This window comes from Sturnira hondurensis, unplaced genomic scaffold, assembly GCF_014824575.4.
Source record: "Sturnira hondurensis isolate 20B ecotype Veracruz unplaced genomic scaffold, ASM1482457v3 Scaffold0013063, whole genome shotgun sequence".
NCBI lineage: Eukaryota > Metazoa > Chordata > Mammalia > Chiroptera > Phyllostomidae > Sturnira > Sturnira hondurensis.
The window spans coordinates 6488775-6507440 of record NW_028085694.1 but is presented as its reverse complement, the minus strand read 5'-3'; the positions used below and the strand labels follow the sequence as shown (position 1 = coordinate 6507440).

The following is an 18666-nucleotide window of genomic DNA, read 5'->3' as shown; positions in this document are numbered from 1 at the left end:
GAGAGGGGTGTTAGTGATCTTGAACTTTTTAAAAGCTTTGTCCTTCCATGAGTTCATGACGATTCTTTGGCATATCAGGGACATGTATAGCTGTGTAGACTGCCGAGGTCCACACCTGCTTATAAAGTTTGTGTATTGTGGGTAATGGCTACAAATTGGTGTAGCGTAAATGCCACAAACAATGAGATTTTAATACGCATACAATTATACCCTCACTGGACAATTCAAGCTAAAAAGAATTTGTTGAAGTGATGGGTGAGAAAATTAAAATAAAACCTAATATAATGGAGAGGGGAATAGTACCCCAAGAGGACAAGTTTCCAAAAGAAAGGAAATAGAAGGTAAAATAAATAGATAAATTGATAAATTGACAAAGAAATTTTTAAATAGATAAATATAATGTTTAAAAATAAAATGGATGGCAACCTGCCATAATCGTCATTTATTATATAATCTCACCAAAGTTGGGAGATTATTCAAACATTTTCATTGTTTTTATCAATAAAAATTAATCTTCAGGGGGAAAAAAGAACAATAACATCTCTTCCGGAGAAAATTTCGTGAATAGTCTGTGAAGAAATACTGTATAGTTAAAATTCCTGAATGCCATACATATTAAGCATATTACATAGATCTTTATGTCCTAATTAGTTCTGTATATTTGCTTATAAATTTCAGTGTATACATATATTTATTTTCCACGTGTACTTGCCCTCCACTTCCACAGACGATTTATTTCTCTGGGGACAGATTATGTTCACCACCTTCCAGTAGCACTATGAGTGTTGCATAACTGCCTTTATTATACTTACATTTTGAAAAATATTTTGGCCTACAATCTCAGTAAAAATGCAAAATTAAAAATGAGCTTAGAAAATAATGTGGACATTTAGAAAATAACGTGCATGTTCTTTTGACATTCAAACACCCTGTCATGCCAAACGTAGCATCAATGGCCCTCTAACAGGGGTCCTGTGCATTGCCTGGGTGACCAAAGAACACAGCAGCTGCAACACCCAGTCACACTGGGAGTGTCAAGGACAATGTATTCTAAATCCTAGTTTGTATTTCTTCTGTTACATTCTGCCACAACACAAATATATAGACACAGATGTAGACACATACATGTGCATATATACAGATTTTACAGAATTTAAATAATTCATTCAAATAAATTATTTAAATGATTTAAGAATTCCTTTGTCAAACAGATTAATGGAACCTTGTTATTCAAAAGATAAATCATTTTATATGAAGTGACAAAGACTTCAAGGGCTAATAAAGGTTTTATGAGAGATAAACTTTTAATGAATTAATATTGTTCCATGTACTTATTTTCCATATATGTAAATATATACACAAATGCTTACAATGATATTTATACTAACATTTCTGACTGATTTTTAAGTAAACACTATTCAGTGTTTAAAATTAAGTATTTTGAGGACCTCTGGTCAAGATGGCAGCATAGGTAAACCCGGCTCACCTTCCCATGAGAAAACATCAAAATTACAACTAAAATATAGAATGACTATCTCTCAGAACCATCAGAAATCAAATTGAATGGAAGTCTGACAACAACTAGAGCATTAAAGAAATCACATCCATCTGGACTGGTAGGAGGGGTGGTGATGCAGAACAGGATGGTCCCACATCCAGGGGTAGTGGATAACTATTTGGGAGGGATATCTCGGGAACAAGGAGTCTTAGCCCCACACCAGGCATGGAAGTCCAGGTGCCAGGAAGATAAGTCCCCATAACATCTGGCTGCAAAAACGAGAAGAGACTGAGTCAGTGGAGGAAATTTCTGGAGTCCCAAGTACTTACTCTTAAACAATCTACACATGAACTTACTCAGACTCGTTCCCTCTGAGCTCCAGCACTGGGGCAGCAGCTTGAAAGGCACCAGTGACATACAGGGAGGAACTGAAGTGTCTGTCATCAAGGCAGCAGCTGGGGGACAACTTTCTCCCAGACAGAAAGATGGGCAGAGGCCACTGTCCCTTTTCTGAACCAAACCCCTACAAAGCCATAGAGCCAGCACATGGGTGCCATATATGAAACTCCATCAACCTGGCTAACATATTTGCCCTGCCCTAGAAATCCCCTGAGACTCCATCCCACCCAATTATGGGCCTACCCAAACTGTTAATCATGAATTTTCCATATGAATGGCTGGTCTTGGCTCATGCTTCACAACTTCCTAAACCTCTCAAACAAGCAACAGCTGGCCTCAATAAGCCCATAGCCTTTGTACCTCTTGCTAAGTGGCCCCGGGTCTGGCACTAGCAGCTACTCTAGACTCACAGCTTGGCTTCACCTGGAAATCTTCAAAGCCAGAAAAAGTAGCAGCCATCTCATATTGATTTATAGCTCATGCACAGGGTGGTCCCAGGTACAACACAGGTGGGAACAGACCTTGGCCTGCATCACTCAGGAAATCCCCCAACCTCCGAGACCAGTAGGCAGCTCCAGACCCTGTCAGAACACCACCACCTTGCCCCTGCAAGGCTGATCCTCAACAGAGGGTGGTTTGATAGTCAGTGGTCACAATCAGTCCTTGCAGCAGATTGGCCTGGGTAAATCCCTCCCATTGACCTGCCAACAGCAACCAAGTCCCAAATACAAAAGGATGGTATACTCAGCCCACAAGAAGTGTGTACCTCAAGTACCCACTTCGAGTATCACCAGCATGGTGATAGGGGAGGCTGTGCCACTGGACCCTATAGAACACCTACCACATTAGGTCATACCACCAAGACAGGGAGTGAAAACAGCTCAGCCTAACACATAGAAACAGACACAAGGAGGTTGCCAAAATGAGGAAATAAAGAAATACGGCCCAAATGAAAGAACAGATCAAAACCCTAGGAAAAGAACTAAACAAAATGAAGATAAGCAATCTATCAGATGCACAATTCAAAACGCTGGTATAAGGATGCTCAAGGAACTTAGTGAGGATATCAGCAGCATAAAAAAGATCCAGTCAGAGACAAAGGATACACTAATTGAAATTAAGAACAATTTACAGGGAAACAACAGTAGAGTGGATGAAGCCAAAAATCAAATCAATAATTTAAAACATAAGCAAAAAACAACCAATCAGAACAACAACAAAAGAACAGTAATCCAAAAAAATGAGAATATAGGCAGTCTCTGAAACAACTTCAAGTATTCCAACATTCACATCATATGAGTGCCAGAAGGAGAAGAGAAAGAGCAAGACATTGAAAATTTATCTGAAAAAATAATGAAAGAAAACTTCCCTAGTTTGGTGAAGGAAATAGACATACAAGTCCAGGAAGCACAGAGTCCCCCCAAACAAGATGGATGCAAAAACACCCACACCAAGATACATCATAATTAAAATGCCAAAGATTAAAGGTAAAGAGAGAATCTTAAAAGCAGCAAGAGAAAAGAAGTTAGTTAACTCCAGTGGAGTTCCCGTAAGACTGTCAGCTGACTTCTCAAAAGAATCTTTGCAGGCTAGAAGGGACTGGCGAGAAAAATTCAAAGTCACACAAAGCAGGGACCTACAGGCAAGATTTCCCTATCCAGCAAAGGTATCATTTAGAATGGAAGAGTAGATAAAGAGCTTCCCAGATAAGAAAAAACTAAAGGAGTTCATCATCACCAAGCCATTATTATATAAAATGTTAAAGGAACTTTTTAAGAAACAAATCAAATCTATGAACCATAAAATGGCGATAAATACATATGTATTTATAATTGAATCTAAAAAAATTCAAACTAAGTCAATAAGAAGAACAGAGACAGAATCATGATACAGAGAGCATTTTGATGGTTGCCAGATGGGAAGGGGTGAGGGGTATGTGAGAAGAGGTAAGTGGATTAAGAAGTAAAAATATGTAGCTATCGAATAGCCATTGGGATGTAAAGCACAGTCTAGGAAATGGAGTAGCCAAAGAACTTATGCACATGACCCATGGACATGAACAGTGGTGTGGGGATGGCCGGATGGAGTCAGGGGTGCTTGGTGCAGGTGGATAAAAGGGGAAGAACTAGGACAACTGTAACAGCATAGTAAAAATACAATTAAAAAATTAGCCCTTATTATATGAAATGCTTAAGGGACTTATATAAGAAAAAGAAGATGAAAAATATGAACAGTGAAAGGACAGCAAACACACAGTTATTAACAACCACACCTAAAACAAAAGCAAACCAAGAGGACAGCTAGATCAGGAGTGGAACCATAGAAATGAAGAACACATGGAGGGTTAGAAACAGGGGGGTGGGAGGGGGAGAAGGGGGGAGAAGGCACAGAAAATATCATAGATGGTAGGTAGAAAATAGATAGGGGGGAGGGCGAGAATAGTGGGGGAAATATAGAATCCAAAGAACTTGAGACACGTGGTTATAAACTAAGGGGGAGAGAATGGTGGGGGAGGGAGGGTGCGGGTGGAGGGGAATGAAGGGGGGGAATAGAACAACTGTAATGGTATAATCAATAAAATATATTAAAAAAGAATTAAATAAAAACATATTTTTAAAAGTAAAAATAAATAAATAAATAAATAAATAATTAAAATAAAAAATTAAGTAATTTGCCCTGGCTGGTATCATTCAGTGGATTGAGCACCAGCCTGCAAAACAAAAGGTCAGTGGTTTGATTCCTAGTCAGGGCACACGCCTGGACTGGGGCAAGGGTCCCCAGCTGGGGGCATGTAAGAGGCAACCGCTCAACTTTTCTCTCTTTCTCTTTCTCCCTCCCTTTCCCTCTCTCTGAAAATAAAAAAGTAAAATCTTAAAAAATGCATAAACAAAATTAAATATTTTTATAGATTTGATTTTTAGGAGGGGTTATAATTCACCAAGCAAGTAGAAGGAGGTTTAAGAACAGTGTTGTAAATATTGTTATTTGTGTAATATGACAAAATACACTCTTTTTGTAATTTAGATGAATCCATAATAATTAATCTTGAATAATTTTATGTATGTCATTTTCTATGGTTTGAAATGTATTTACCACTCAAGTCTTTTTTTCTGTATAGGTCCTAATTAGAAAGATGTTTTGTTGTAAAAAATTACAGTGAGCTAGTATTTTTATAACAAGACCTTAAGACCCTGGGAAAAATTTTAAGGATTTTTATGGAGCGCTGTACACATTCTTTAGCTAAATTTTGGCATAGTTTCAAATTGAGACTCCAGTGAAATTCAATTGGTTTATTTATAATTAAAAACAAGGAAATCATAATAACAAAAATATATAATGCATAGGACTTATGTTTATAATAGAAACATCCATAAAGAAAGAAACATGTTCTAACTTTTCTCATTACTCCAAAGGGAATTGCATCTTTAATCACACAAAGCACAACTGCTTTCTAATTTTGTTTAAAGTGCTTCAATACTTACAAAAACCAGATCAGGTTATTGTAAATCTAGGGCAAATTAGAATCATTGGCCTCTGCTTAGCTCTATGTAAGGGTTCTATGTAAATCATAAATTTAATGACATACTAAGACACACATCTGTTTCAGTTTTGTAGAAGTTAATAATCTAACTACAGAGTATTTAAACACGTCTTTCATTAACTGGAAAATTGAAGCAAAGATAGACTTCCCTCAGTTATAAGGTGTGATATTTTACCTCCAAATTTTGATACGCTATAAATGTACTTAAGTAGTTAAAGATGGTTTCATAAATATCCAATCTAGTATCTATTTTTGATACTAGAAGAAATACTCAATATAAGCAAATAGGTCAGTATTATCCTCTCATATCTATACAGCATAAAATATTTTGATTTATATATATCATATTTAAAATCATTTTGCAATAGGGCCCTGCAGAGAAACTAAATATTGAGTTATCATATGTAATGTCAAAATTCATTTTAAAAATATTTTTTCATATTCCTTATTTGATTATGTGTAACTTTATTTTTAAATGATAAATGATAGTCTTCTGAAGGTCCATATTATGTTATAACAGTTTATATTCTTGGATTTCTTAACTATTTACATTTTATGGCTACAATCCTCACTCAAATTTTCTCTAATTTTATTTTAACAAACTGTAAGTATTCTTCATGTTATTTATGTGACCTTTTTCTTTGAGACATGCCCCTTCATATACAGCATTAACCCAGTATTATAATAAATGTTTCCGTTACCATTAGATAATAAACAGGAAATTAGTTTTTCTTGTAGTGTATCCTACGTTGTCTAAGCAATGAAATATACGTGGTTTGAATTTGGGTCATTAATGCAGGTAGTAAGGACATAGTGCCAATTAAATTGGTGTCATAAATTACATTCCCATAATGAAGGGGAGCATTCTTTTAATGCACTAATAATCCTTTGTGGTTATAGTGTAGATATGTGATTTTGGTAACCAGAACAATTGGATAAGAGCGTGGATGGGACAGTACCACACATCTCCATCACTGAAACAAAACATTCAAGGAGTATATTTATCTAGGGGATGGTTTGGCAACTTCTCTCTAACAGAGAATAGCTGGAGATGGTATTAATGTGTTTTTACTTTTTTAACCTAAAACAAATTTTTTTCCTATTGGGTATTGCTCAACAAAACCTTATCATTAGCAAATCATTTTAGTACTTCTTTGAGAGGTAAATGATGTTCTAGCAGCATTCTAAATTTGGATGTTAATTTTCAAGAAAATGGACTCTTTTCTACTGTACTTGTACTTATCACAAAAATATATCACTATTACATCATTGTTTGGTCTAGGGCCTAAGTGATTGATTTCATAGTAACTTTGAGAATGCACTGTATAAAGGGCTGCAATAAGTTGGAAACCAAATTATAAAGATTTAAATTAATCAGCCCTGGCTGGTGTAGCTCAGTGGATTGAGCACAGGCCTGTGAACCAGAGGATCGTGGTTCGATTCCCAGTCGGGGCACATGCCTGGGTTGCAGGCTGGTTCCCTGCAGGCCAACTCCCAGCAGGTGATGCATGAAAGGCAACCATTCATTGATGTTTCTCTCCCTCTCTCCTTCCCCTCTAAAGATAAATAAATAAATAAAATTAAAAAAAAGATTTAAATTATTCTTGAAAATAGAGGTAGCAACATTTTATTATCTTATCAAGAAACTATGAGAGCTAGGTTTAGAAGAAAGATCCTTGCAAATTGCTGTTCTTTTCACATGCTCAAGTTCACTAAAATATAGAGAACAAATAAAGCCCTTTTTAAATTAAAGCATGTAGAGAGAGTTAAAAAATAACTATATTAATTATAGAACAAAAGAATGAGAAGCGTTAGTAATAGCTAATAATATATAATCAAAGATAGAACCAAATTCAAGGTGAAACATCTCATGTTACAATGTTCGACTATAAATATTTTCAAAACTGAAACAAGATAATTTTTGTGTTCAGAAATAAGTAAGATCCTATATTAGTTATTTTATGCTGCAGCATTAAGAAAATTCTATACATTGTAATATGAAAATAGTCGAAGTGTTATATAATTGTACCTTGACTTACTTTCTGAACCGTAAAGGGGGCATTTGTGAGTTTGTTTCCTGATTCTTAAAAGCCTTTTGCAAGTTTTGCTGTACTACAATGAACGATGATGTAAACAATTAAAGTCATATTCTCAGAGGCAATAAAATTCAATTTGGACTTCTGTGAAATTGCTGTTTCGTTAACTTTGAGGGTTCAGATTCAACAGAGTGGAGTTACCTCTACCATTAACCATTGGTTTGCTTTTGTTCACACCCAAGCTATGCTTGATCAAGAACTGCCCATCCAAATGTTTTATATTTAAAACTAAGAGTTGTGATCTTAGGGACCTCTTAGTTTAACTTTAAAGGTTAAAAAAAAAAAAGATATTTCATCTGCATTGTTGACAGAGGTCTGCATCTATTAAAAGGGAGGCCCATTTTTAAATGACATACTTTAATTTAAAAAGCACTCGATTATGAGTATTCATGATGAACAAACTATTATAAAAAGCTATGGATCATATTTTAATAAAATGAGTGTTATTATAGTTATATTTCATGGTTTGACAGAAACAATGATAAAAGATGATCTGTAAGAGCCAATTACAGAAAATCCTCAAGGTATAAAGATCAACAGGAGTTAAGGGAACAATCTATGGAAAAGAAAGACAAACTCCTAGTTGTGGAAGATTCTGTGCAACAAGGATTATGATGGCTTTTTAAAAAGTTTGCTTACTTTGTAGTATCATAATGATAAAGGCATAAACATTCTATAATCCTTTCTACCTGGTTATACATGCATAAACACTAATAAGTGCACAGAGAGAGCCACGCTACCAGTGGTATTGCTCAGTATTTCTAAAAAGTATTGATCACAAAAATGCTAGGTATTTAAGAATATATATATGATTACATACTTCTAAGTAACATCATTAATCACAGTATACCATAATCACTTTAGTAATATAGTTTAAAGTGTCATTATGTTTGAAGACTGCATCTCTGCATTTTAATAGAGTTTGGCCTTCTTGGACAAAGATTGAGCCTGAAGAGAGCTGGGAGAATAGTTGAAAACGTATTGACTTTGCCAAATGTTTTCATATGTTTCTGCTCTCAAGGAAAATGAGTTCTGATATTTTTGCAGCCTACATGTATGTCACAGCTAAATGAAAAACAAAGCTAGCAACTTTCAACCAGTTCTAGTTAAGTTTGGTATTCACATATTGCTTTGATCTTCTCTAGAGCTTTAAACTATTTTCTAGAGTAGGCAAAACTAGTTTCAGCACTAAGCATCAGTGAACAGTAGCAATGAAGGAGAGGAAATGTTCAGTTTAGGATGAAATCTAGCTAATTTTATTTCTATTTCTGTATCAGAAGCTAGAACAGTTTTCACATTTTTTTTTCAGTTTAGAGCCCTCACAGAGCTCTCATAATGGGCAAAAACACGTTCCCTGTAATGAATACAACCAACCTCACCGATAGTTCCAGCCATGTAGCTCAAACTCCACACAATCTGGGGGCCACTATCAAGTCTGGAATCTTCTCCCCACCCCACCCCACTTCACCCTACCTCCATGCCAGGATAGGCCAGTAAAGAAGTTACTGGTACTCACTGTGTTCTATGGAAATAACAATCACAATATTTTGTAACCAAGCCCACTTTCATACTTCCTCAGATTGTTTAATTTGGTACTAAAAATAGTTTTTGGCACAAACTATTTTTATTCATATATGTATTTGACAAGTCCTTTATCACTTCTTTCTAAAACAGAAAGGCTTGGATGGTCTAGAACTTTTAAAATTAGCATAATTTCTGTATCAGAAATATGTAAACCCAATGAATGAAATAATCTTCAGTTCCTTTAAGTTGCTTAAATTAAAAGCAGTTACTACAGTTGGAAAAAACATGTATGGTTAGAATGTTTGAAGGCCATCAATCTCTCTAACCACATAAGCTAATGAGTTCCTTCTGTTTTCTTTGAATGAAATCACCATGAGTGGTTGGATGTTGATTTAACATAAAACAAATGGAAATGGGTGTTTCCTTTGTCCTTTGTAGAATTTATTTTTAAAAAACAATTAGAAGTATTATGAATACGTAAATGATTTTGCCATTACTTAAATAATAGTAGTTTGAGTAGTTAAACTGATTGCATTGTAGGGAAGGCATAACATACTCCAACTGCCCTTAATTTGACAACATCTGCAGACATTATTAAGCTTCTCGTTTCATTTTTTCTACCCTAACACCTGTATTGTTATAAATTATGTTTTGAGTTTCCATAAAATATCAGGTAAATTATATTTTTTGGATGTGCGTGCATGTCATTTAAGTGATCCTTTGTCATGGTAGGTTTGTGGCTAACAGCTTAATCTTGAATATATGAATGCAATTCAAAGCTGTTTCAATTCTTCCTTGTGAGTACAAAGAAGGCTGAAGTATTATTATATGTAAAGTACAAGGAAATAATTAAAAATCATTTAATATTTAAAACATTATTATAGAGAAGGAATATACCTCAATGTAATTGTAAAAACACAGAAGCTTATTATATTCTTAGAAAAAAGTGTTGAACCCTTCGAACTCTATAAAATACACATCCTATTGAGTTGGAATTAAAAACTTGTATGAGGCATTTTCTACTCCCTATAGTTTTCCACTCCCACACACTCCTATCAACTTCCCCCTCCCATGCACCCTTCTTTTTTGGCGATGCAGTCTCTTTAGAAACATAGTGGATGAGACTCACTCATCCATTATGTGTCCAGAGCATCAAAAATATCAGGCCTGTAAAATGGAGACAGTGGGTTCTTCCAAAGGTTTTTTTCGGAGAGAGTTAAATAAATATGTAAATAAGCCAACATATGGCCAGCTTAATTCAGGCAAAAATTACTATTGATTACTTACTAAGCTCACTAAATAAAAACTTCAGACCAAGTTTTGCCTCCCAAAAGAAAATAGGATTAGACTGATCTATGCACTCATTGGGGCTTCTTGTGAATCATACCCAGATGAGTGAAAAACCTTCAAAGATAAACAAAAGAAAGAGCTAAAATCTTTCGTTAAATGCAAATAATTATTAGTTTGACATATTTTGGTTTACAATCTTGAATAAAGTAATTTTAAACTCCAAAGGATACCATGATATAAATGACCTCTGAGGTTTGAGAATTCTCGATTTCTGCCTTTTGTTCAACTAAAGTAGCCTGGTTTAATTTTCCCAGGTAGATGTGTTGTGTGTAGGCATTTTGACAGATGGAAAAACTTAAGGTACCTAGTAAGGTTTCATACCAGTTCTGCAAAAGTGTGTTTTTTTCAGACGAGTTTATACGGACATAAACTATAATATTTCAATTACATTATCTAAAAAATTCCAAATGGAAGTGTTTATGTAGTTTATAGCACAAATGCTCCAAGTGTTTCCTCTTACCTTTTGGAATAGTGTGAATGTTAAAACACTAATACATTAAATAGAAAGAAATTTGATCATCAAGGATTCTCATTTTAAATTGAGAATTATAATGAATCAACCAAAAGAGCATGTTTCAGTTAGTTGCACTTAGGTACTTTTAACTTGCAATTTTTTACAAGAACAAACTTGGCAAGTAGCTGGATTTACTTTAGTACTGGAAGTATCTGGCTTTGTGACAAAATACTGATAGGTATTTAGAGTCTTCACGTTTTTTGAACAATCTGCTGTTGACATTTTAATAACATTGTTGTTTGAAATGATTTCTGAAGTATGATGACTGCAACATACTCGCAGCAACAAAAAGTACATATTGTTTCTGAAAGCAATGAAGCTCAAGTTTCGTCTTATTTACCAGGGATTTAAATCTTGGAGAATCAGTTTTTCTTGAAAACCAATGCCAACGTGCTTTTTGTATTAGTCTAATCAGTGATTTAGAAATACATCTGAAAATTAAGTCATTTTCAGCTCAGGCATTTTGTAATTAAAAAAAAAAAAGTCCAGGTTTGATTTTCCTCGGGTACAGAGGACACTTAAGTGGCTTTTAAACATTTTTCAAGCATGATTTCTCCGTCGTGGTCTGTTCTCTTCACCTTGGATGCATCGTTGGTGCTGCCTGCCTGCTTGCTGACACTTCCAACATAATGTGCAAGGAAGTGTGGTCAAAGGACATGAGTAAAAGCAGTTTCAATGTTAGGAAATGAGGGAAACAGACCTAAGAGCGAGTTGAATGCACTTGCAAGTACTGAGCCTTGTTGTCTCCTTTCCTTTCTTTGCTTATCCTGGTGAGTTTAATCAAAAACAAAAAAAAACACACCGCTCTTGTGAAATATAGTCAATAAAGTCAAAGTTTGGTTAGCTCTCTGTAACTACAAAGGAAAAGTCATCGCAATTTAAAAAATGTAACTTGCATTAACGAGCGCACCGGAAATCTCAGGTATCAAAGACATTAACCCTGGAGCGTCCCCCGCGCGCCGCTGCCGGACGGAGGCAGCCGCGGCAAACAGACGTTCTTTCTCCTCGGAGCAGTCACACAAAAGGAGGGCTGCGGAAACTAAAAGTTTCGGGGCCTCCAGCTCGCTGCTCGGAGAAAAGAGAAAACCTGGAGACGGGGTGGGTAAAAGACGCATCTTGGGCGCCTTTTCCAAGTGCAAGCAAGGAGAAAGCTCCTAGCCCTGGAGGGGAGAGGGGAGGGGGCGGTGAGCCGCAGGCCAGCCCGCTTCGTCCCGCCTCCGTGGCCGCAGTGCCTGGTTCTTCCGCGCTCGCCCAAATACCCTTCACCCCATTCCAGAAATAAAATAAATGTTTAAATTTCAAGTGCGTGTGTGTGGACAGGATGGAGGGCGCGCGCTGGCGGAGCGCGCGGAGGACCGAGCGCGCAGTGAGTGGAGTTTGGGGGTGGGGAGGGGGTAAGGGTTGAATGGGTGTGTTGATGGGGTGGAGGAGGTTGAATGCGGAGCCGCCGGACTGAGGTGGGGGCCTGGGGGTGTGCCGAATCGAAGGGGAGGGGCGCTAGCCACCGCAGGCCGCCTCCGGGGCGCGTTCCGCGGCCGTGTGCGCGCGTCCCTCGCCGCCGCTGCCGCTGCTGCTGCTGCCGCCGCCCGGACAGCCCTGCGGCTGCCCCGCCGCTGGCGGAGCCGGGGCCAGCCTCGGCCAGTCTGTCCTAGGGCTGCTGCTTGGCCACTGCCATCCGAACAGCTCGAGCTCGTAAGTGTCCCCTTTCGCTCCCCTCCCCCTGCTTGGGCTCACTGCCGTCGCAGCTGCTCAAATGGAGTGGAAAATGGCCATTGGGCGGCAATGAGTTATAGATTATCTGCTCCACGTTTTGTACTTAGCTGCCTGTAATCTTCTTTTGAGTTTGCCTGAGCCCCTTGCTGGAAAAAAAGAGGAGGGAGAGATTTGTCCTTTGCCACCGTACATGCTAGTATGTTTATATGATTAGCCGAACTGGGGGCGGGGGCGGTGTAGGTGGGGGCTCGGGGTGGAGGAAGCGGCTGGAGGTGACTCCAGTTCAGACCTCGCCGTGAGTCTGTGTCAGGACTTCGCACTCCCCCGTCTCTCTCCCTCTCTCCCTCTCTCTCCCTCTCACTCTCTCTCTGCTCTCACACACACGCAGAGGTGCAGGAGCGAAATCGGGAGCTTACCGGAGAATTCCTTGGGCTTGTTGAGGGGCATCTCCCCTCCGTTGGCGTGCGTGACGTGGCTGTTCCGTGCACCTCCCCGTTTCCCCGTGCCCGAGTTCTCGCCTTCAGCCTTTCGTGGGGCAGTGGCCACTGCTCAGCCTCGACCCGAGAACCGAAATGTGAGAAAGGGCCGCCGCCGCCGCCGCCTCTCGTCCCAGGCCGCAGGGTCTGCGCCGGGGATGTCAGTTGGGCCGGTGCGGACAGCCGGCGGTGAGGGGCTTCGCGGGACAAACTGAGTTGGCCGTGCGCCGCCGGCGTCTGCCCGCCCCTCCCGCGGCTGCGGCTCCTAGGGGACTCCCAAGTCTGCGCACCTCTGTCGGGCTTTTGCCTGCGCCACCCCTTTCGCTGCGATTCCCGATTTTTTATTTTTCCAAGGGAGAGTGCGATCGAGGGGGTGGGGGGTGGTGGTGTGCGTGTGCCAAAGATCCCTCTCGCGGAGCAGCGTGTACGAAACTGCGGGAAAATGTTGACCTAACCCCTGGAGCCGCCCGGCGCTGGCTGCTTGGTTGGAGGAGGCGGCAGCGGCGGCCGAGGAGGAGGACGCTACGAGCCGCGGCGCTGCCTCCGCGCGGACCCCGTGGCTGGCGACCCGCTCGTGGCCGGCCGCGGTCCGGGCCAGCCGGGTCGCCGCTGCTCTGTGCGCCTCTCCTGGCGCGGCCCTTGCACCAGACGGTCCGCCCCCGAAGCGCGCTTGCAGACCGAGGTAAGAGCCGCAGGAGCGAACAATGTGCCTCTGTGCGGGGCTTCGGAAACCTGTTTGCTTTGCGCCTCCTTCCCCGGGGTGGATGCAGGAGGTAGGGGGAGTCGCGGGTGAGTTGGGGCTCCGCTGTTTGTTTATGTTTTGCCGGGCCAAGGGGGTGACCCGCGCTCGCTCCGGCTGCTCCCCTCCCCCTCCCTCCCCACCTCCTGTCCTCTAAAATCGATACGCAGAACTCCCAGTCGGTCCAGCCTGCTTCTCTTTTTCCGGGGGAGCTGTAGTAACGTTCACGAGGTTTCAGTCTAGTTGCAGGGGGCGCCGAGGGAGAGCAGAGTAGGATTGCGTTGTGCATATTTTTATTTTGGGGAAGCCTGCGTCGAAAGGTTCCCGTTCACCTTTTTTCACAGTGCGTCGTCTGGGGCAGGGGGATACGAGGCAGCCCTCAGCAGGGCTGCTCAGCTCGGGGTGCGAGGCCCTGCCCCCCACCGCCCCGCCCGGCTGCGGACTGGTCCGGGTCTCGAAGTGGATCGGGGAGGCCAAGCTCTGGGAGCGAGTGCAGGGGAAGTGGGCGGTGGGGGAGGGTTGGCCTGAGTTGTCTTGGATTGTTGTTTCTTCTTGTCGGCGGTTAGGTGGTGTGGAGAGGCAAGGATGACAGCAAAGCGCAGCCAGATGTGGCCGGGCTGGAGCTGGGGCTGGCAACGATTAGGAACGGCCCGGTGGGGCGGGAGGGTGGCGGGACTGGGCACCCGTGGGCCCTGGGGTGGGCAGAGAGCCTCCCGGACCCGCAGTGAGAGGGCAGCAGCGCGCCGCGCTGGGCCTGCGGGAGAAGTTACGGGCTGTTGGCTCCTGGGGTGGATCTGCGGCTGAGCGCCTCGGGAAGCTTGGTTGGTAAGAGAGGGTACCAGGTGGGGAGCGGCCGGGAGAGAAAAGTGTGGCAGGAGCGAGAGGAAAGGGGAGACCCCCGGAGCTGACCGAGCCTGGGCTTCTTGATTGGCTGGGGCGACCGGGCTCTCTGTTGGAGACGCGAGTGCGAGCGAAGCGACAAAAGCGCCCCAGCACTGGGGAAGGCACTCTTGCAAGGCTCCTTCGTTTGGGATCACCAACTTTGTTCTTTTCACGGAACTGCGGGGCTTGGGATAGGGAAAATCTCTGGAAGCTTTACTTTGTGCCAAAGAGTCGCCGAACAGAGACCAAGGGACGTGTTTTTCGTATGCTTTTTAATCCTCTGTTCACGCTGTGCTCCAAAAGCGCAGTTGCACGGACAAGTCCTGCGGTGTCCGTCTTCTTTCCCATCTTCTATGGACTCCACCCCCCTCATCCTTTCCCCCTTTCCTGGCCCCCTTATTGTTGTCTCGAATTCAGACCGAGGAAATGTTTTCCTCCTGTTTCTTGAAAGGTGTCAGGCTGCTTAGCAGCTTCTCCAAGCAGCCTGGGAGCGTCTGAGCCTCAGCCACCTACCATATGGTTCCCGTTACGAAGGCCAGGTTCTGAGGCGCTCTTCTCGCCCCCATCCCATATTCCCAAATTTTCTTCTGCAGCCTTTACACTTTGTGCACCCCCCTCTTCTCCTTTCCATAGTCATAGCCTTAACGGACCTGGTTGGTCCATTCATTTCCTTGTCAGTGTCTGTGTCTGGAACGGGCCCCACCGAGTGTGCTCTTTGCTCAACTCCAGTTGCATGATTAGGAACGATGAAGAAAAGTCACATCCGTTTGGTAAATAATTGCCTGTTGGGATGTCTCTTACGAAATCAGATTTGATCTTGGGCGAACCTTCAAAGATGGACACGAAGAAGGCAATCAATATACATCCATGGCAGAAAATAGATTGGTTTGAATGGTGTCTTTGGCAACATTCCAAGTTGTGATGGGACTCTTGACCTAGGTAAAGGGTAACTTTGTAACTTTAAATTTAGTATCTTCCGAATACTTGAGCAACCCTTTATAAAGAAAATCTACTTCTATTCAGGTGTGTTATGGAACTTTTTGCTGTCCCTTCCTCCACCCTCCCAGGAATTTATGCGTGATAGAGAGAACACTGCAGAACAACTGTTCTGTTGTTTAGTTTCTTCAGACATTCCGATTCTCTCCTTTTGTTGCTTGCCTCTAAAAGAGGTGCCATTTCACATCATTCTGCACAAATTGTTTGAATTAATGCAAGTGTGAATTCTTACCGTTTGAAGGGGACTATTAGCATATCAAAGGTTTCTTAGCTTCAGCTCAATTGAGAAAACTTCAGCCTGTCTTCCATTTGCTTCCAAACGGGGCCCAAAGGGCAATGAGAATTGTAAAGGGTGAAAATAGGGAGGTGGATTCAGGCTGTGTTTCTGAACTTTTACTGTTTTGTAATTATGTGAGTGAAAAACATTGTCTATTGCTGTGGAGCCCTTGCAAATGGCAAGACAATTATTTTCTATTGATAAATGGTTTGTTCCTAGAAAAAGGGTGACCTTTTATTTTATGATAGTCACTGTTGCCTGTCTTTTGGGGTCCCTTCAGTGGAAGAGAAAGCTTTCCCTTTTAACTTAATACTTTTCTAGGGCCTATACTTTTGTTATATTAATAAAATGGGAAGAGAAAAGCTTTTCATCAATCTATAAAATAATAGAAATCTTGTAAAAGGCACATTTCATTTTTCACCTAGAAAACTTTGTTTTTAATACACTTGCTAAATAAATAGGAAAAATCGACGTAGGGCTTTAAATACTAGAACTTAACAGGAACTTTGTCACGTAGTTTGTTGCAAATGTAAGTTTGAAAAAGGATTCTAAGTGATATGCAATTTGGGGGGAATTTTATTTAGAAAAGTCTGTTTGAATATCATTTGTTTCAAATTTTGCATTTTAGCAAGCAGTAAATGCTAGAATTTAGCTTACAGTTGGTTTATTTTTCTTACTATTTATAGTGTATTTGCTAATGCTTTTTTTATATTTGCGGAAGGATTCATTCTTTAGATTTCTTTTAACAACTCAATATCCATGAGTGAAGAAACAAGAACAAGTCCTTGGGTCATTTGGGTCATTTTATGGTGAGCATATGGGTGAAGAGAGAACATTTTTTCCCACTTTTGGGGAAGTATTGATTTTATTTATTTAGGTTTAATTTTCCAAAGCCTGGTTGAAGATGAAAATGAATCTGAAGGAAGGTTTTAAAATTTTGTAAGTTTTTTTGTAGTTTTACCTTTGATGGTTGGTTGATTTTGAACGTGAATTGGTGGCCCTTAATTGGAGGAGAGATTTAAAAAAAATAATGTTCAGATCTCCTTTTTCTTATTTCAGTAATGAAAATTTACTCTAATAAACATTTGGAAGTAAAAAATATTAATTGCCTAACATTTTTGGGTTTCAGCTTAATAGAATGAAAATTTCAGATTAAGATTTTTTAAGTGGCATTCAAATTGTACATCTTTACTCTGAAATCATTTTATAGTAGTTTATTTATTTGATTTCTTCAGTCTAAAAAGTACTTTTGAGGTAGAAAAGTGTTACATTGATGTAATTGCTATTATTGCACTTAAGTTTCTGTTTAACTAGTTTTCTTTGAATGTAGAGTGCTATAAAGAAAACATCTTTCAGAGCTATTAGTGATAATCTAAAAATGGTCTTGAAAACATTGCTCTTCATTTTGCATCATGGTGATCCTGAATTCATCAAAACTCTAAAGGTGTAAAATGCAGTGAAAAGAAGATTTTTTAACATTTAGATGACAAAATTAGACTACTTAGAGAAAAATTAATGTGTTGTAGGAGCACTGCAGCTGCCATTTTCAGTCACTGTGGGTTACTGTGTGTTGGCAACAGAACACAGATTTAGAAATGCAGATAGCTCTGGGAGCAGGTAGTTGGAGAAATCAGAATATTGAATCGTGGGGTAGAACAAACCAGTTACTTCAGATTTTGACTTGAGAATTTCTAATAAATTAATTTTTTCCAGGCTCTGGCTGCCTGCTTTATTAATGGACTAACATCAAAGCAGACAACAAAACTTCCAAATGTTATAAAAACTAGTATAAACATACAGATCTCACATGGAGTACTACAAGGCTTAATTTAAGACAAGCAGTTGGAGTTTTTATTGCTGTAATTTTCACAATCAGCAGAACGTTAACACCAAGCTTCTGGGTGTTTCCTTTCTTAAAATTAGCAAGAGGAAAGCTTTCAAACCAAGGTTTACTTAGGTTCAGATCCCTAACTGAATCGTGAAGCTTGCTGTGTTCTAGTAAATTTTTTAAAAATATTTTAATGTCTTAAGTAATATAGGAGTATCTGAACTAAGATTGAGATTTTGGGAAGGTCAGGAAGTAATGAAAAATCTGTACACCATAGAAATAAAATGTTATTGCTCCATTTTCTATCAAAAATATTTATTTGACTTGACATTAGTAAATAAATGTTCAAATGACACAATTTATTGACAGGTATAATATGAGATGAAGAGAATTTTGCATTTTTTTTTAAGATATGGGCTAAACATACTTGTATCTACCTGACAGAAATCTGTTTTCATTTTAATAAAAATCCATACTATTAGCCAAATTGCTGATGTTTAATAAGGCTGCAGATCATTTGCTCTTAGATTAGGCATGAAATATAGTTTTGGAAATTTGAAGAACTTTCATATGGTAGTGCTATTTTTATCAAAGTTTCTTCAAAGACTATGCACTTTGCCTCTTGATGTTCACTGTATTGGATTGTGTCTCTTGAAGGAATGGTACACATTTAGTATCTACCTGCTTTTCTGCAACAAAGGTTCAAGTAGAATGAAAATGGATAATTTCCAAGCTAGTAAGTTTACATAATTACCAAAAAAATGTTCATTTAGTTGTTTGCAAAAATGCCTACTTTAAAACTGCACAAATTGATAATTTTGAAGAGGATTAAA

At 39.9% G+C, this 18666-nt stretch overlaps 1 protein-coding gene across 22 annotated transcripts in view; it reads left to right on the top strand.

The window, feature by feature from the left end:
- The window catches only part of ADGRL2 (adhesion G protein-coupled receptor L2), a 217380-nt gene that overhangs the window by 21518 nt on the left and 177196 nt on the right, over window positions 1-18666 (top strand). For 20 of the 22 annotated variants that reach the window (XM_037061000.1, XM_037060994.1, XM_037060998.1 and 17 more), the window contains exon 1: window positions 13714-13793. The exons of 1 other annotated variant lie outside the window; for it this stretch is intronic. The gene's annotated coding sequence lies outside the window, so the exon portion shown is untranslated. Of the gene's footprint in view, window positions 1-12490; window positions 12615-13713; window positions 13794-18666 lie in introns of those variants that run through there. One more of the 22 variants, XM_037060987.1, reaches the window with a different exon arrangement.